Genomic DNA, 17,216 nt, shown 5'->3' on the forward strand with positions numbered 1-17,216 from the left:
AAACTGCTTCATTAGTTATATTAGTTAAGGTCTATGACCTGCATTTCCTATCCAATCTGGAGATTTGGGGCCCGATGTAGGTCGGTCGGTAACGGCCGAAAATCGGTATTTTCGGCCGTTACCGACCGGTATTTAGTAAATGGTATGTAGGGCCACATATTTTACAGAATCAGTAAATTTACCGATCGGTAAATTTACCGATTCTGTAAAATACAGAATCGGTATTGATACCTATTCGGTAATTTTGATATGTAGGTGGGACTCTTCTGAGTCCCACAACCCTTACCGAATCTGTATTTTACCATCAAATATATTTGATGGTAAAATACCGATTCCGGTGTGCATGCACATGTGTGCAAGCACACCTGTGCCATATGACAGGCAGACCTGCCCTTAGGGCAGGTATGCCTGCCACATGGCACCCCAAACCTTTTTTGGGGGTGCTAGAGGGTGTCAAAGTGACACCCCCTGCACCCTTGTCAAATTCTGTATTTACCGATTCGGTAAATACCGACCGGTAATGCCCCATTCATTCCTATGGGCTTCAAAGCCCATAGGAATGAATGGGGCATTACCGGTCGGTATTTACCGAATCGGTAAATACAGATATTTACCGATTCGGTAAAAGGAACATCTGGATGTTCCTACATATCCACCCCTTAGATTTACCGATTTTTAATTACCGAATCGGTAAAATTCGGTAATTAAAAATCGGTAAATCTATTTTACCTACATCGGGGCCTTAGAGTTCAGTTTGATTGGTGATGATCCGATCCAGTACTTCTGGAGTATGTAGGTGTTACCTATCCATGAAAGAAAGTATAAGATTTGCTGAATTATCTCCTTAGAATGTTGTTTTATGACCTTTCCCTGCTAATATAAAGCTGTGTGACCTTTCACGCAAGTTCAACGGAATTAGGGACAAATGTACACATTTTTTTGTACAGTCTGAAACGCTCTGGTTCAGTGTTTGCGACCATTACAACAAATTTTTCCTATGTACTAATCATAATCAAAAGATTTTTTACTCCTAAAATAGGACTCCAAATGAATACCGATTGTAATAAGCTGTCTGGGAGGCACCTCCTCCATTTTAGCCTGTCGCAGAATTAAATTTATGACTGAGGCAACAAAACGGTTACAAGAAATCTAACTGATAAAAGGTACTTAAAGTCGACCAGAAAGACCAGGCTGAGGCTTGAAGTCCATTGTGGCACAAACAAATCTATCAAACTCGCCAAAGAACTTGATCTTAATAACATACTGTACAGGACGAAATAAGAACGGTCTCTTCAATTTTACCAGAGATAGTATATTTTTACAGTATGAAATTTGTAATTTTAACCTGTTTGAAGATTGTAACAATTTTTATTAATCACACAATAAAATTGAACTAGACCTAGAATACCGATTCAGTATCTGGTAGGGGTATGTTGTAGGTGTCCCTTCCAAATACTGAATCGGTATCTTATGTATCAATGTTTTGCAACCAAAATCTGGTGGGAAATATCTAAAAATTATCGACACTTCAAAGGCAGTAATGCCTTAGCAAAACCTGTCAATGTAAGCTACATTTTTGTGGAAGCGTAAACAGTAGTTCAGATACAACTGCCAACTCTAAGCAAACTTCCCAGCACTGACATATCAGAGGTAGGGGCAACCACTTCCAGTAGCCACAATGCCGCAGACCTTTGGTAGCACTTAAGCAGATGGCGCCTTCCGGAAAAAGCCCCAATTAAAGAAAAATGCTCAGCCAAAATCATAGGATGTTTGGACAAAGCTGTGCCAAATGCCTGATGCCAGGTTGTGTCTATTGCATATAGGATCTCTACTATTATCTATTCTATGCAGTTGTGTTCATGCTGAATATGTAAAGAAAAATAAATTTACCACACGCCGCATCCCGTAGAGGGGTGCGAAGACCCCAATGATGAAGCATGACACCAAGGGTCCTTTTGGTGTGTGAGGGGTATTTTAAAAAACACTAAGTGCTCCCTATCACAATAGAGGACGCTTTCAGCCACCATAGGTGGATTTCTTTTATTTAATCATACCTTCTAAGGGAGTACGAATCCACCCATAAACTCTCTCTCCCTCTCTTGTTATTTACAACGTCTCTTTCTACATCATTAAGTCATGACATTGGGCTGAAGACAGTTAAGTAGTTTCTAAAGCAAAAGAATACTGCAGAGTTACAGCATACCCACATGCTGATGAAAATGATTAAATTGTGCTTAAGAGGCAACATTTTTATTTTTAATCATAACTTTTATTCTCAAATTTAAAGAACAGCAATGGGAGTTTCTTTCTCTCCAAGCAATGCAAATCTTACTGTGGGCTAGTCGGAAAAGACAACAGCTTGGAGAGAGGAAAATGAGAAATATACAGCCAAAGTAGCCCTCTGGCTGAGATTCATAGACAACCTTTTTTTCTAATATGGAATGTGACTGAAACAGAATGTATAGAGTATTTTGAAATACTTAATAACAAAGTAGGTCTGATATTTACTTACAATACCAGCATCAGAGAAATACAATTCCGGGATACTACAGTGTATATAGAAAACAGTGAGATACAAACTACTGTGTTTCACAAACCTAATGCAACCAACAACATTCTACGTGCTTCAAGTTTCCACCTCAATCCACTGATCAGGAGCATTCCATATAGGGAATTCATAAGAATGAAAAGAAATGGCTCAAATATGGATGAGACTGAATCCAAATTCAAGAACACCGAGAGGAGACTCCTATTTAGAGTTTATAAATACAGTGATATCAAGCGGTGTGAAGAAAAAGCGAGATCCCTGACACAAACACAGATATTTTAGAGCAAATGAAGGAAAAATACAAACAAAGAAGATGCAACAATTTAAACGATACTGACTTACAGTAAAGAGGGTCATAATATTCAGAGTATTTTGAGTAAATATTGGAATGTGTTAAATGACACGGACATCGAAGGAAAGCTGGGAACAATACCCAAAATAACATTCAGAAGAGCACCATCACTGAGGGATTACTTGGTAAAGAGTCACTTTACTATGATGAAAACTGACGATTGACTGCAGAAGCAACAAATTAGGGTTTGTGAATTGTGAAAAGCGCAAAGCGTGCAAAATTGGTAGAAACATGAAAAAACGTGAAGATCCAAGAGGCAAAACATTTACCTTCCATGAAAGAATAACCTGTGACTCAATTTATGTAGTGCTTCTGTGGAAAGAGATACATTGGAAGCATGATATGTCCATTTATAAAAAAATGTGAGAACACTAAAGAGCTGCATGGAATAAAGACATGAAATATGCGATCGCCAAACAAATGATGACACATGATCCCAAAAACTGGCTTAATCTGACCTATTTTGGAAGAGCCACAGTTCCAAGAAATCAGAGAGGAGGCAATAGAACTCTAAAACTGAGACGTTTGGAGTCATAACTCACTATCAGATTCAAGACTAAGAGCCCTCAGGATCTGAATGGGGATGAGGGAATGCATAATCATTTATAATATAACATTATATTCAGTTTTTCTGTTCTTTCTTCTTTTAGAAAGAAGTAGTGAGATTAGTCAAATTAGAATTTATTGCCAGTGTGAGAAAAAAAAACATCAAACAAAGTTTGCAGTAAACATATCCTTATATATTAACACACTTAGGGGCCGATTTCGATGTCGGACGGGCCTGAATCTGTCTGACATTGATCTGGAACTGGGACCGACTGACCTCCTGTGGCCGGTCCCGAACCAGCAATTAGAATGCGTCAGAACACTGTTAAGGCACAATCCTATTCTTTACAATAGGAGCATGCATTCCGACTGCAATGCATGCTCTCATTTTAAAGAGCTGAGGTGCACTTCATTCCTGCACCCTGTGCCGCCATTGGGTACCGGAATCAACAGGGGGCCCCCAAAGACAACTTCCAACAGCCTTTCTGTGTCGAAAAGGCTGGCAAAGAAAGGTTGTGGAAATCCTCCATCATAATCCCTCGGGCGGGAAGAGCCGCGCTTGGGATTACTGGTCCCTTTCTGAATGGAAGACAGGTTCTCTGAGCCCGTCGTAAGCCATTCGAAAATCCTGTTTGAGTTAATTTCCAACCGACTCCATCAAAATGGAGAGGTTGGAAATAAATCCATACAGGAGATTACGGTGCAGTAGGAACAGCCCCGACTGAGGGTCTGAGCTTTTTTCTACGGTATCGTAATCAGCCCCTTAGTGTTGATGACATTTCTAACCGAGTTGGGAGGCCACATAGAATATATTGAGTTGCTAAGATTTGCGATATGGAGTTATTAAATAATAAAGTAATGAATCAATTAGACAAATGGGGATACAATTTACAAGGCACTGAGCCTGAGATACAAAGAGGCACAGCCCTGACACCAGAGGATTTCAGACAAAGAGAGAAGATGATACACATCAGGCACTGTAATGAGTAAAGTATGTGGAGAGGGTCACTATATAAGAGCACTGAGCAAAACTGAGCATGCAGCCTTTGAACCCTCAAGACTAACTATCTTGATGTGTATCATGCAGTCCAGTGATGACTTCACCACATTAACATCAAATAGAGAATATTAACACTAATAGAATGAAGGTAATGCACATCAATACTGCCACTCAAAAATGCTAACACCCAGTTGTCACATCTTAACTGGTGAAACAAAATCAAAGCAGAACATGCAACAATAAACATCAACCAATTACGACTATGTGGCAACACAACGGTGGAGAATAGGACTGGCCAAATATATTAAATAACAATCTAAATGTATGAAATCACGCAATTACTAACCAATGGTATAATGAGAGAGTATTCAAAAGATACCACTTGACATAAGCAGATATGTAGAACTATATAATGGAATTGGTTTCTATTTGATGTTTGTGTTAACTACCATTCCCACAATGCCTCCTAATGGATAATGTGGGAGAGAAGTATTTAAGGTAGAAAGAATTGATGGCCTTAATTGTACACCATGATCAAGACCAATTTGGTTGAAATGCGTTGGTGAAAGTAGAATGGCAGAGTTATGACTCAATAAATGGAATTGGAACATTCCCTTGAGAGTGCGGAGTTATTTTCTTCTTTGTTGGACAATTAAATCTGGGGTTAGTCCACCCCTGACGCCTGGACCAGCTGTGCAAAATGCGCACTTGTTTGGACTGCTTTGGTGGATCATATATATATATATATATATGTATATATATATTCACTGAAAAAACCATAGGTTTCAGGCACGATATAGTTAGGAAATAGCATTTAAAAAACCTTAGAAATTCACTAAAAAACCATAAGTTTCACACATGTTATAGTTAGATGGACATTTCACTCATACAAAACCATTGAAATTCCTCCGTTATAGTTAGTTCAGCTAACTATAACTCGCGCACCCGCAATGCACCGATGACATCACATATTACATCACTCATGACATGGTCAGTGACATCTTTCTTTTTATAGTAATTTCCTATATTTTTATTATAATTATTTATAGTTATTTTATTTTTGCAGTTATATTCCATATTCTTAATGTAAAATAATTACTAAACAAGTTTAAATTTCTTTATTAATTATTTTTTCCCCAATATATTAAAATTAAATTCTATATATTTCCTTTTTAATTTTTTGGGGGGATAATCGTACCGTACGCGTACGGTGATCGCACCGTCCTTTGTATGGCTAATCGTACTCTGCGCATACTAGCTTGAAGCAGGTGTAAGGATTGACACAGCATTCTGAGCATAGGGCCCCCAGACCATTGCTGGAGATGTGTTGCACTTGCAACATAACTCAAACAATGCACCACCTTTACAGCACAGATAAATCACATATCTGTGCCGTTTTCATCCCATGGTGCACCGCATTCTAAATACGGCGCATCCAAGGTGGTGGTTTCACGGTGAACAGTAATTGCTCATTAGTGTTTTAATGTAGTGAATGGATTACTACATACCGATGAATGAGTCACTACAAAACTCAAAAAGCAGTGACAGAGTGTTTGATGGAAGTGTAAGGATACAAACTGGAGAATTGAAGGTATAAATAGAAAACTGCATGCATAGTCTATAGGGATTTGAAGCAGTCTATGGCCTAGGGCCTATTTTATTGCATGAGTACTTAGCTACTGAGTGGATGATTACAGTTCTGCAAGGAAAGAGCCTGATTGAATTTACAACAGCCTCAGTTTTACCACAGTATATAGATAAACACATACTGTTGAATGGCTCACTACAATATTGAAACAGTAGTGTGAGAGTGTTTGGTGAAAGTGTAAAGATACAGACATGCACGTTCCTGAATTGTACAGAATACAAATTTGAAAAATAATAATGAATGCATTTCTATGTAATATGAAATCATGTGTATTTAAGTGTTTTTACTTGTTCTCTTGATCTGAGATAATGTAGTACGGGAGTATTTGTTGTAGCACTTCTATTCTACTTTATCTAAAAGTAACTGATGCACACTTACATTATCAAGAATATGGGGCAACACTTTTACAAACTATAGCAGGAAAAAGGAGGGATGGCCACGCTTAACTGATATTTTATGAAATTCAATTTTTAATTGTCACCCCTTTCATATATACAGCGACAGTTTCTGAAGAAAGTTTATTTGTATTTGCTTAATAAAAACTTTTTCAAACCTAGACTGATTTTTTTGCTGTGCAACCACACCTCCCCATCAGGAAAGTAAACACCACATTATAAGTAAATCGTACTCCTAAGAAGTATGTCACCTACAAACTTGATTAAAAAAAACAGCGTAAGACACTATCATTTTTCTGCTGTGATTTATACACCACACGGCAATTATATAAATGGCGCTTGAAACATATAAAAAAAATTGTTTCCCTTATAATTACTCTCCGCCTCCTTATGGGCACTATACAGAGTTAATAGTGTTCCTAACCTGCCCTCCACTACTTTCTTTCCCCATACACCTTTGGAAAATGCATCACAATATCACTGACAACAGTGAACCGTTCCCACCCAATAAAGAGCAAACTTGTGCTCGGAACACTTTAGCCAATAAAATGCCCATGTTGCTCCGCACAGGAGGAAGGAATGACTGCCAAAACTTATACTTTTAATACTTCACGGCCAATGAACATTAAGCTTCGTAAAGTCCTGCTTGGAGCATGTTACCTTAATACTTCCCGAACAGGAAGGAATCGCTTACAAAACTTTTCTACTGACTTCTTCTACGACTAACGGTTCCTATGAAAAAAAATATATAAATCTCCAGCACAGTAACTATTTCAATTAGCAACATATTTTGGTGAACTTCTAACCTCTGTGCTCACACAAGTGATCCATGAACTGTTACTATGGTAACAGACAGAAAGGTACCATTATATTTACCCTGGATTCTCTACAAAACAAAAAGGAAAGCAAAATACCAAATTTACAACCCCCTTGCACAGTTTCTTTTTATAAAAAGAGGCCCCGGGGGAGGGCTTTGGGGGGGAGGTGGTCCCCGGAACTCCGGGGGGCCATGGGCCCCCCCGTATACATATAGTTGAAGAAGTGAGGGGTAGCGATCCCCGCGCAGGGGGGACCCTCTGGGTCCCCCATTATGAAAAAAAAATTGCCCCTGGGATTTGGCCCCCCCGGAGGCTAATTAACAATAAAGCGGGCTTCGTGTTTTTTTTCTTTTTTGCCCAAAACGTGTACCCAGCATTTAACAACAAAAAAAAAAAAATTCCCGCGTGACGGCATGTACGGCACCCCGTACACGTATGGCGCGAAAGATTCTCAATGTTTAAAAATATATATTTAAGTATTTAATGTACATATTAAGGGAAGATATTATCTGGGATAATCATGAAAATAGTTTTAAAAAACTTTAAATAAGTGTATATTACTTTTAAAAGCAATTACCAAAATAGCGGCCGTACATCGTAAGAGCAAAGATGGTTGGAAGAGTTATACATTTTATAAAACAATATAGTACTGCACGCTAAAGGAGAAAAGTCAGCACAATTATTGACCCCTCTCCCAACATATAAAAGCCCCTGGGGGAGGTGGTAAATTAATCGAGACTGAATACGTTAGTACAGCCTACTGTGCTTACGCTACCAGGAAAACACAACAACAGTACAAGGCCCAGATTTCCATTGTAGTGATTTCTTAGTTGCAGGTCTAGTTGTCAGATCCACACACACACTCCCTCATGGCTGGTTTACACTCACACCACACCCATCCAGCACATTCGTCACTACACACGAGACCCTATGTGTAAAAAAGATGGAGCGCACGTGTTGTATGCCATTTTAGAGTTGTTCCCAAAGTACCGAACAAGGGGCCCACTACTACGTGCATGGCCTCTTTGGTCAATGAGTTAGTAAAGCCTGAAGCACTGAGCGGGTGAAGAACCTGCGATGATGATGATGGGAGCAGGAGTATGTCGTTAGCCATAGAGATATCAAGACTCAGCACCATATATGAGATTTCTTTGTTGGAGATCGGGACTACATCATGCAGAAGGTGTCTTTTCCATGAAAAGGTGAGCAGTGAGACTTGAGTACGCATCAGAGGGAGGCAAAGGGTTGTAGCAAACAATATACAAAAACGCGAATTAGTGTTTTAGACGAACGCACTCCTATATAGTGTATTAATTTACATGTATAATTTTTTTGCCCAATTGCAGAAGCATTTTTATAATCGCTGAAATGTCCGGAATATTAGCAATACAAACAGTTCGTAGAAATGTGAGAAGTAATGTGTATAAAAGCGAGATGTTATCTAACTCCAAATTAATATAGTAACAATTACCAATCATAACATCTTTCTTTTAATATCTTTTAGATGAACAGCTTCACGATGCATTATGTAACAAGGATGACGGCAATGGCACAAGGTGAGCAAAGAAGCTTGTTTCCGAAAGAACGCCAAGTTATCTGTGAAAAGAGAGAATGTGTAGTATGCAGCAGGCGCGCAAAACACAAATTGGGCTAAAGGGGCTTCAGCTAGGATCAGATAGCTTCCTGGGCCCACACACAGTCACACCCGAGTACTTCACAGGTCTTTTAAAGACATTTTGCTTGTTAATAAGGCTTTGATGCCCCCCCGCTTACAGCCCCTGCAGCTACACTATTCTTTTTCCTTGAAGTTAAGCCCCCCCAAATTTTATTTTTCTAGCGCTCCCCCCGATATTTTCGACTGTGGTTGCGCCTCTGGTTTCAGGCACCCCCCCTGTCGTGTGTGTCTCTCCCACGTTTTAATGTCCTTTTTTCTCTCTTTCTCTTTCTTACTCTCTCACATTGGTTCTCTTTCTTTTTTAAAGTTTTGAACGCTGCTATCTCCAGTCTCCTATATACAACCTTATCTGAGTTGAAGTGGTGAACTCTCTTGATTACTGATAAGGCTTCTTCAACACGTAGAGCACCCTCTTTCAATCACGCCAATGGCACTAGGTGAGCAAAGAATTTTGTTTCCGAAACAACAACAAATTATTTGTGAAAAGAGAGAGTGGGTAGTGTTCACCAGCTTCACTATGTAGAAATGTATAATTACCTCCGAGCAGTGACAACAGATAGGTTACAACAGTCTGAAAACAGATCTACAAGCTTATTGCGCCACTTTTGTGTCACTTTTAACATGGGAAAAGTGGCGCAAGGAGCTTCTAAATCTGCGTCTGACTTTTCAAGAAAAAATCTCAACTCCAGACTCTGCGAGACAGTTTTAATGTTTCTCTCTCTTTCTCTCTCTCACTCTCTGTGACATCATTTCTCTTTCTCTTTTAAAGTTATAAACACTGCTGTCTACTTTGACGTGTAGAAGCAGAGTTGAATTGAAGTTGTGAACTCCGGTGGCCGCACTGTTTGGCCGCAGTGTTTATACAAGGGTAAGCACAGCGGCCTAGATATACAATGCCTCCATTGAAATGCATTAGAAATAAGTTGGCGTATTTACAATCCCGTTGTGCCACTTTTGTGTCAGTAACGCAGTAGGCACTTCCATATAGACACTACCTGAATGCGGGACTATAACAGAAGTGAAATGTTCTAGGCACACTGCACACGTAAAATCGTAGTGTTACCTTCACTTGTAATGCTTAACCTTATTTAGTCACATCTACATAACTTTAAACTCTTTTTTTCTTTTGTGTTTTGCAGATTACCTACCCAATGAATTTTGGAGTCCACATCACAATTTGTTTATAATACTGTTTTATTAAAGTTCCTTTTCTAGTTGTTTATTACATTATCTTTAAGTTACGTTTACAGTTATTGTTGTTTTAATAAAAGTTAATTAAAAAAACTAAATACTTGTTTTTTTTTTTGGGGGGGGGAAGGTCCACAATAAAAATAATATTTATAATTTGAAATACTATAGTAAGATGTTTGACAGTAGGGTTGAAAAGTACTGGCTGTACAATAAGTTATATTTTCTTTGGATGGACTACAACATAGAAAGGAAATCAAACTAAAACAATGTGTACCACATTTACAAACCTCTCGTGACATTTTCGCGTGCAAACCTACCTGCCTACAAAATTAACTGTGTGGGCCTCAATGGCGCCCCTCAAACCACGAAAACGACTACCCCCGGAGATTTCTATATAGTGTGAGGGAGGCTGCGTGGCCCACCACCTGATGCCCTGGAGTTCGCCATGCCCAGACCTGGTTCTTGCAGTGTCCTGGGGGAAAACAGTCATTACAACGCGGTCATAACCACGTGTGATCCTCACCACAAATTCATTAGGACATATATGGCTTTACTACGCATGCCTTTACCATGCATGCTTTTACAACCAGTATACATTTACCACCCAAGATAAAGGCATAAGCATGATAATGGCTTTGTGGTGACGGACACGCGTTGTAATGGCTGTGGCTTACGTGCTTCAAATTAGTTTTTAGGTATAGGTGTGACCAAGTCTGATAACACCAGAGGCCAAGGACAAACACCGTGGTGTCTGTGGCAGGAAATCTCATCGATCACAGAGAAGATAGGCGGAGGGCAAAATGAAAGTAACAGGTATAATAAAAATAATGGAGGAAAACTACTAAAATGGCGGTGGACGGAGTATGTAATCAATGTTTGGCGCCTCTGCAATACGTTTCAAATAAATATAGATAGAATATGATTATTAGTATATTACAAAAGTATAGCAGCGGATGACACACAAGGCCCGGGAAAAGAAAGCGGCAATTTTAATCCCTGAAATGAGGACAGCTTTGCTTGGCAAACTTGAAGAAAAAGAAAGAAACACGGGCTTGAAAACGAGGCTGCGCATGCATAGAGTACAACTGGTGCACAAAAAAAACCAGTAAAGTTAGTTCTTAAAAAGAACAGTTTTTTTTAGCCCCAATGCCCCCACGATCCCAGACGGCTCCCCGCGTTCTTCGAGAGCCCGCATTGCTTTGTCAGAGAGAGCAGCTTACATGCTCTTCTCTCTGACGAAAAACAGAGCAGATTAACTTGTTCTCTCTTTCAAATAGAAAAGCGGTTTGCTGTACATATTAGGATGAACTCCTCCTACAGAGCCTTCAAGAGCCAGCTCAAAATGCTCTTCCTCAATCAAATCCTCACAAAGTAAAAACGTATGCCCTTCAACTCCCGGCCACAAGACAAAAGACCCAGAAACTACGTCAAAGCGGATTAACGAACCTCCTTGACCTTGGACTCACTATTTACCTGGGCACTCTTGGTACAATAATCTGTTTTTTAACAATGTAATCTGTTTATAACAATGTTGTAAAGTGCTCCGATACCTCCGGGTCTGGCTAGCGCTATAGAAAACTCCCAAATAAATAATAAATAAAGTGGGAGCCGCGACGGTCCCGCCCTACCATAGCAAACAGCAGTGTCCCCGGGGTAGATACCCCGAGACACTGCAAGAGCCGGCCCTGGGAGATGGGTGGTCCCCAAGGCCATCAAGGGCACCAGGAGGGGGGCTGTGCGACCCCCTCCCAACATTAAAAAGCCCCGGAGGGTGCAGGTCCCTGGGGCTGGAAGGTCATTTTACATATTACTGTCCCAGGAAGGTGGCGGTACCCGGGATGTGTACTGGGGGAGAGGAAGGGGAGCTGAAAACATTCTTTTTAAAAAACAAATATTTAAAAGAAAGCCCTGAAGAGGTGCCGGTCCCCCATTATGGAAAAAAAATGCCCCCGGGATTTGGCCCCCCAGGGGCTTATTAAGAATAAAACGGACTTCTAGTTTTTGTTTCCTTCTCCACCGCGTACGTGTACTATACACGTACCCGGCGATTTCTTATTTTTAAAAAAATTAAAAAATTTGTGCCTAAAGATCCATGTGGGTCCCCCTGAACAGGCCTAGAGGGTCAGGATGTTTCTACCCTGCCCCCTTTCCTTATTTTTCAACTTTGTTTTACTGTTTTCTTGTGACTCGGTTCTACCGAGGCACAAGATGGCTGTCAACACTTCCTGGTTTGGAGTGTTGACAGACAGTTGAGATCCAATCAACATGCAGCTCGTGCTCATAATTGTCTGAATTTCCGTACACGTACAGTACTTCGTCTATAGAAATCACTATGATTTTACTTTTGATTTTCTCAGGAACTACTGAACGGATTTACACCATTTAACAAAAAGCACAATCTGCGAACCTAACTCTACCTCTCTGCCAAATTTGGTGTCATTTTGTTCAGCCGTTCGGGCTTTAGCCCTGGCTAAAGGCCCCTATGGAAAATTGCATGGGGGAAACATGTTTTGGGACCCCCCCTTTTTTCTCGTCCCCCACTTGACGAATCACGCCCAAACTTTCAGGGAAGGAGGGAAGCCGCGCAGGCCATTTTCTTGGCAAATTTCATGAAGATTCGTCCACCAGCGCCAAAGTTATTCGGGCGACCGCCAGTAGATAATATATATATATATATTACCTACTGGCGGTCGCCATTAGGTAGTTATAGTTAGGACCTACTTTCCATAGGAAAACTGCAACATTCTATTGTCGATTGATGAATCTTCTTGAAATTTTCCAAACTTTTGACCAGCTCAGTTCCGCTCCTTCCCTGAAAGTTTGGGGGTGATTGGTCAAGCGGGGCCCGAGAAAAAACGGGGGTCCCAGAACGTGTTTTCCCAATGCAATTTCCCATAGAAACTTTAGAAACGGTTACCGCCCGAACGGTGAACGGAATTACACCAAATTTGGCAGAGAGGTAGTCCTCAGTTCTGACTTGTGCCTTTTGCTTATATGGTGTTCATCTGTTCAGTAGTTTCTGAGAAAAGTACGGTTAAAGTTATTTATATATCTATGGGCGCCGGGGACCCCTGGATTGTGCGAGGATTGGCATCGTAACATAAGCGTACCATCCGATCACGCGCTCAACGCTAATTGGCTGTCAAGCGGTTGTAAACATTCAAAACCAGGAACTGTTGGCAGCCATTTTGTGCCTCGGTAGAAGCGAGGATGAAGAAGTCTGTGAAATATGTTTGTCAAATGTGAACATCGGCAGGGTAGACACACCCTGACCCCCTGGGCCTGCTCAGGGGGTCCCATAAGGATCCGTAGTGCAAAAAAAGTCTGAAAATATTTTTGGGGGGATAAGTTGCAGGATGCGTTTAGGATCCACACATTTCGCTGCAGAAAAAAACAAAGCATGTATTTTTGAGATATGCATCAAACTTATGTGTTTAGATCTTGGGTGGCTCTCAAAAGAGCCCTTGTGTTTATTGAGAGATTTTAGTACCTACAAGTAAGTACCGATGCAGAGTCTAAAGTTCATGAGGAAGACTCTGTTCCCTTCATCTGTAAAATGTACAGCAACTCTCCTATAGATGCCATGCATATTGAACATTTTATACTGAAAACTAGGGTGCATGTTTCTGTTTTTAAAAAGCATGATTCTTATTGGTTATCAGAACGTGATTGAAAAGAACATTACGTAGGATAAGCTGGTATATTGAGAAGTCAAGCACGCTTGCTGTTTTATTTAGCAACATTGTGTGATTAACTTTTGCGTTCTTCAGGAGACGGCATTGCTTTTTCGCATGGGGAGATGCTAGTTTGTATGTGGAAATGCAATCTGCTTTGGATTTTGAAAGTGAGAACAGATTTCACTGCCTTGTCTTTCAAAATGCAAACTATGTTTGCTAGGGGAGGGCGGGAGTCGTGAGAGTCCCGCCCTATCAAAGCAAACAGCAGTGTCTCGGGGATAGGCATCCCGGGACACTGCAGGAGCCTGCCGTCGGGCGTGGCGGTACCCAGGGCCCTCAAGGGCACCAGGCGGAGGGCCAATTAGTCTGCCTCCCGTAATACACAAATTCCCAGGGGTGGTGGTTCCCAGGGCGTGAGGGGGGTCATTGAGGCCCACACATTTCTAATTTTGTGGGGGGGTTGGACGCGAAAGTGGTGCAAGGCGGTTGTAAATCTGGTACACAGTGTTCAGTTTTACTTTGCTTTACTTTCTGTCCTGTAGAGGATCCTGGGTAAATATAAAGGTTTCTGTACAGTCAGTACCTTTGATCCCTACCCCCAAATGGCTTTCTGCCTATTGCCTTAGTAATGGTTCATGAGGCACTTAAATTAGCACAGATGTTAGAAGTTCACCACACTATGTTGCTAATGGTGTTGTAGTTTTAAAACGTTTTCATAGGAACAGTTAGTTGTAGCAGTAGACTCTGATAAAGATCTGGTAAAGAGTTAGCCTCAGAATTATACTTCAAATGATAAATATCATTTCTATTGTGGACTCACACAAAAAAAAGACGTATATACTTTTTCTAAATTAACTTTTATTAAAACAATAAATAACTGGAAACATAACTAAAAGATAACAATACAATAAATAACTAGAACCACAACTAACAAAACAATATAATAAACAACTTGTGATATGGCCGGAAAATAAAAGTACGGTAGGTAATCTGCAAAACAAAAAAGAAAATTAGTTTTAAAAATTAGATCAATGTGAATAAATGAGGTAAAACATTACAAGTTAAAGTAACACTTGACGATATTTACTTTTTTTTGTGAAGTGTGCCAGATACATTTCACTTGTCTTATAGGCTTATAGGCTTGTGTTCAAGCGGTGTCTGTATTACAAGTGTCTACTGCGTCATATTTACATTACAGATCAACAGGTCTTTAAAATGACTCAGAGATGAGACAGAATTAGGTGAGAGATCAAGTCATTATGCAGGACAATATTCTTTAGGGCTTATTTACAAAACTCTTGCGCCACCTTTGTGTTACTTTTCTCATGTTGAAAATGACGCAAAAGTCGCATAATCAGTTTGTAAATAAGCTCTTTTATTTCTAATGCATTTAATCGGAGGTATTGTATATCTCGGCCGTCCTGCTTACTTTGTTTAAACACTGTGAGCAGCAGAGTTCACAACTTGTACTCAGCTAAGGTTGTACACATCAGAGTGGACAGCAGCGTCCATAACTTTAAAAGAGAAAGATAAATGATGTGAGTGAGAGTGAGAGAGAGAAAGTGAGAGAAAATGACATTAAAACTGCGAGAGAGAGAAAGTTATAGATGGAGCAGATTTGCAAACCCAGTCTCCACCAGCCATGGACCTTCTTCCCCTTTGTTGCCACCTCCTTTGCTATGCCTTATCAATCAAATCTCTTCACTTGACCTTGGGTGTACCAGCTCTCAAAACGCTTCCACTGGCCATTGTACATGCAAACTTTGGTCCACCCTTTTTATCCATTTGTGTACTTTGAGATATAACGTCCTACCTGTGTTCTTTATCTCCTACTTTCTCCTTTCAAATTCTCTTGGAAAGACCTTATCAAGCCTTCAAGAGAAAAAGTAAGAAGGCTGGGAAAACACTTTATATGCGAGTTCTGTATGCTATCCTAATACCCAATCATGTCAATTCTTGCTTGCTACTTTTCTGTAATGCACTTCAGCTGCAGTGTTCATTCTTGTCTGGCTGCGTGCATTACGACAATATTGAATGTTTTGAAATTCATTTCCACAAGTCTTAAAAAGGTGAATGCAAGAAAAGTTACTTCCGCATAAGCAAGACTGCTTTCAAGAGGAGACCCCAATAAAAAGTACTGGTGTGGAACTGCAAGTATGCGGAAGCACTTGCAGATCAAGCATCCGGTAAACTTTGCAAGGGAAGAGTTAAGGAGATTGAGAGAAGCTCCTCCTGCTTCATGAGAAGGCCCAAGTACCAGTGGAGCAACACCGTCAACCTCTACTGCACAGCCTAATATTCGTCGCCAATTTGGAACCCTGTAAGAGAAAAAGTAGGAAGGTTGGGAGCTCTGTATGCCAGCCTAATACCTAATCATCTATTAGTTATACAGAGATCCACCCTGTATCAAACAGACCCATCCGTACAAGTGTGATTTGGAGATTATTTGCCACCAAAAACCCCTCAAGTACTTATATCCGTTACTTTTTAACTTCGTCGACTAGTTATATTGAGAGTATTTACCTTAAAGTTATCCATTAAAAATTTGTGAATCTTTTTGGCTCCATACAGTAGAGAAAGACTAGTATTTTCCATGTTTGAGACATCGGTGTAATGAACTAGAACAGGAGGATATACATTCTTCAATTTCGGCAATTGGCTGCTGACTTATGTAACATTCTGCAAACTGAAAAAAGAGTTAAAAATGTATATGTTGTACAAATGTCCAAGTTCATTTTAATGTACATTAAAACAATTGTTCTCAATAGGATTGGGTTGAAATGCAATCATCAGAGGTTTCAAACAAACCGCGTTAGGACCATACTAGTGGTTAGACAAAATCATATGCGAATACCAATATGCTTCACTCTGGACGCCCTCTTTCCTATTTACAACTATTCTAACGAAAACAGTTATTAACATAAAATAACATAAAGTAATGCATCTTCAACACATAATGTTTTTAGAAGTATCATTACCAGCATGCAAAAAACACCACAATTGTAGCTGTCCTGTTATCTTTGGTTAGGTTCTATAACTAACTGCCATTGGTAATATTCGGGACGCTTCAATATCTGTAGGAAAACCTTTTAGAGACATACTTACGGTTATGTTAAATATTTCGTTTTGATACAACATGTCGAGATTATAAGTTGTACGTAAAAGCTTTTCTTGCATATCGGCAATACAGTACGGTCCAGTAAACTTCTGCTCCAAAATGTTTGTAAAAGCTTAGATAACTCTCAATTAACGTAAAAAAATAGGTATAATTATATTTGGCAAGCAAAATAGGAAATACCATTGCATTATACAAATGTTAGGCCGAGATTGGTCACTCACTTCATTCACAAACTGCTGGCCTTGATC

This window comes from Lissotriton helveticus, chromosome 2_2, assembly GCF_964261635.1.
Source record: "Lissotriton helveticus chromosome 2_2, aLisHel1.1, whole genome shotgun sequence".
NCBI classification, from domain to species: Eukaryota; Metazoa; Chordata; class Amphibia; order Caudata; family Salamandridae; genus Lissotriton; species Lissotriton helveticus.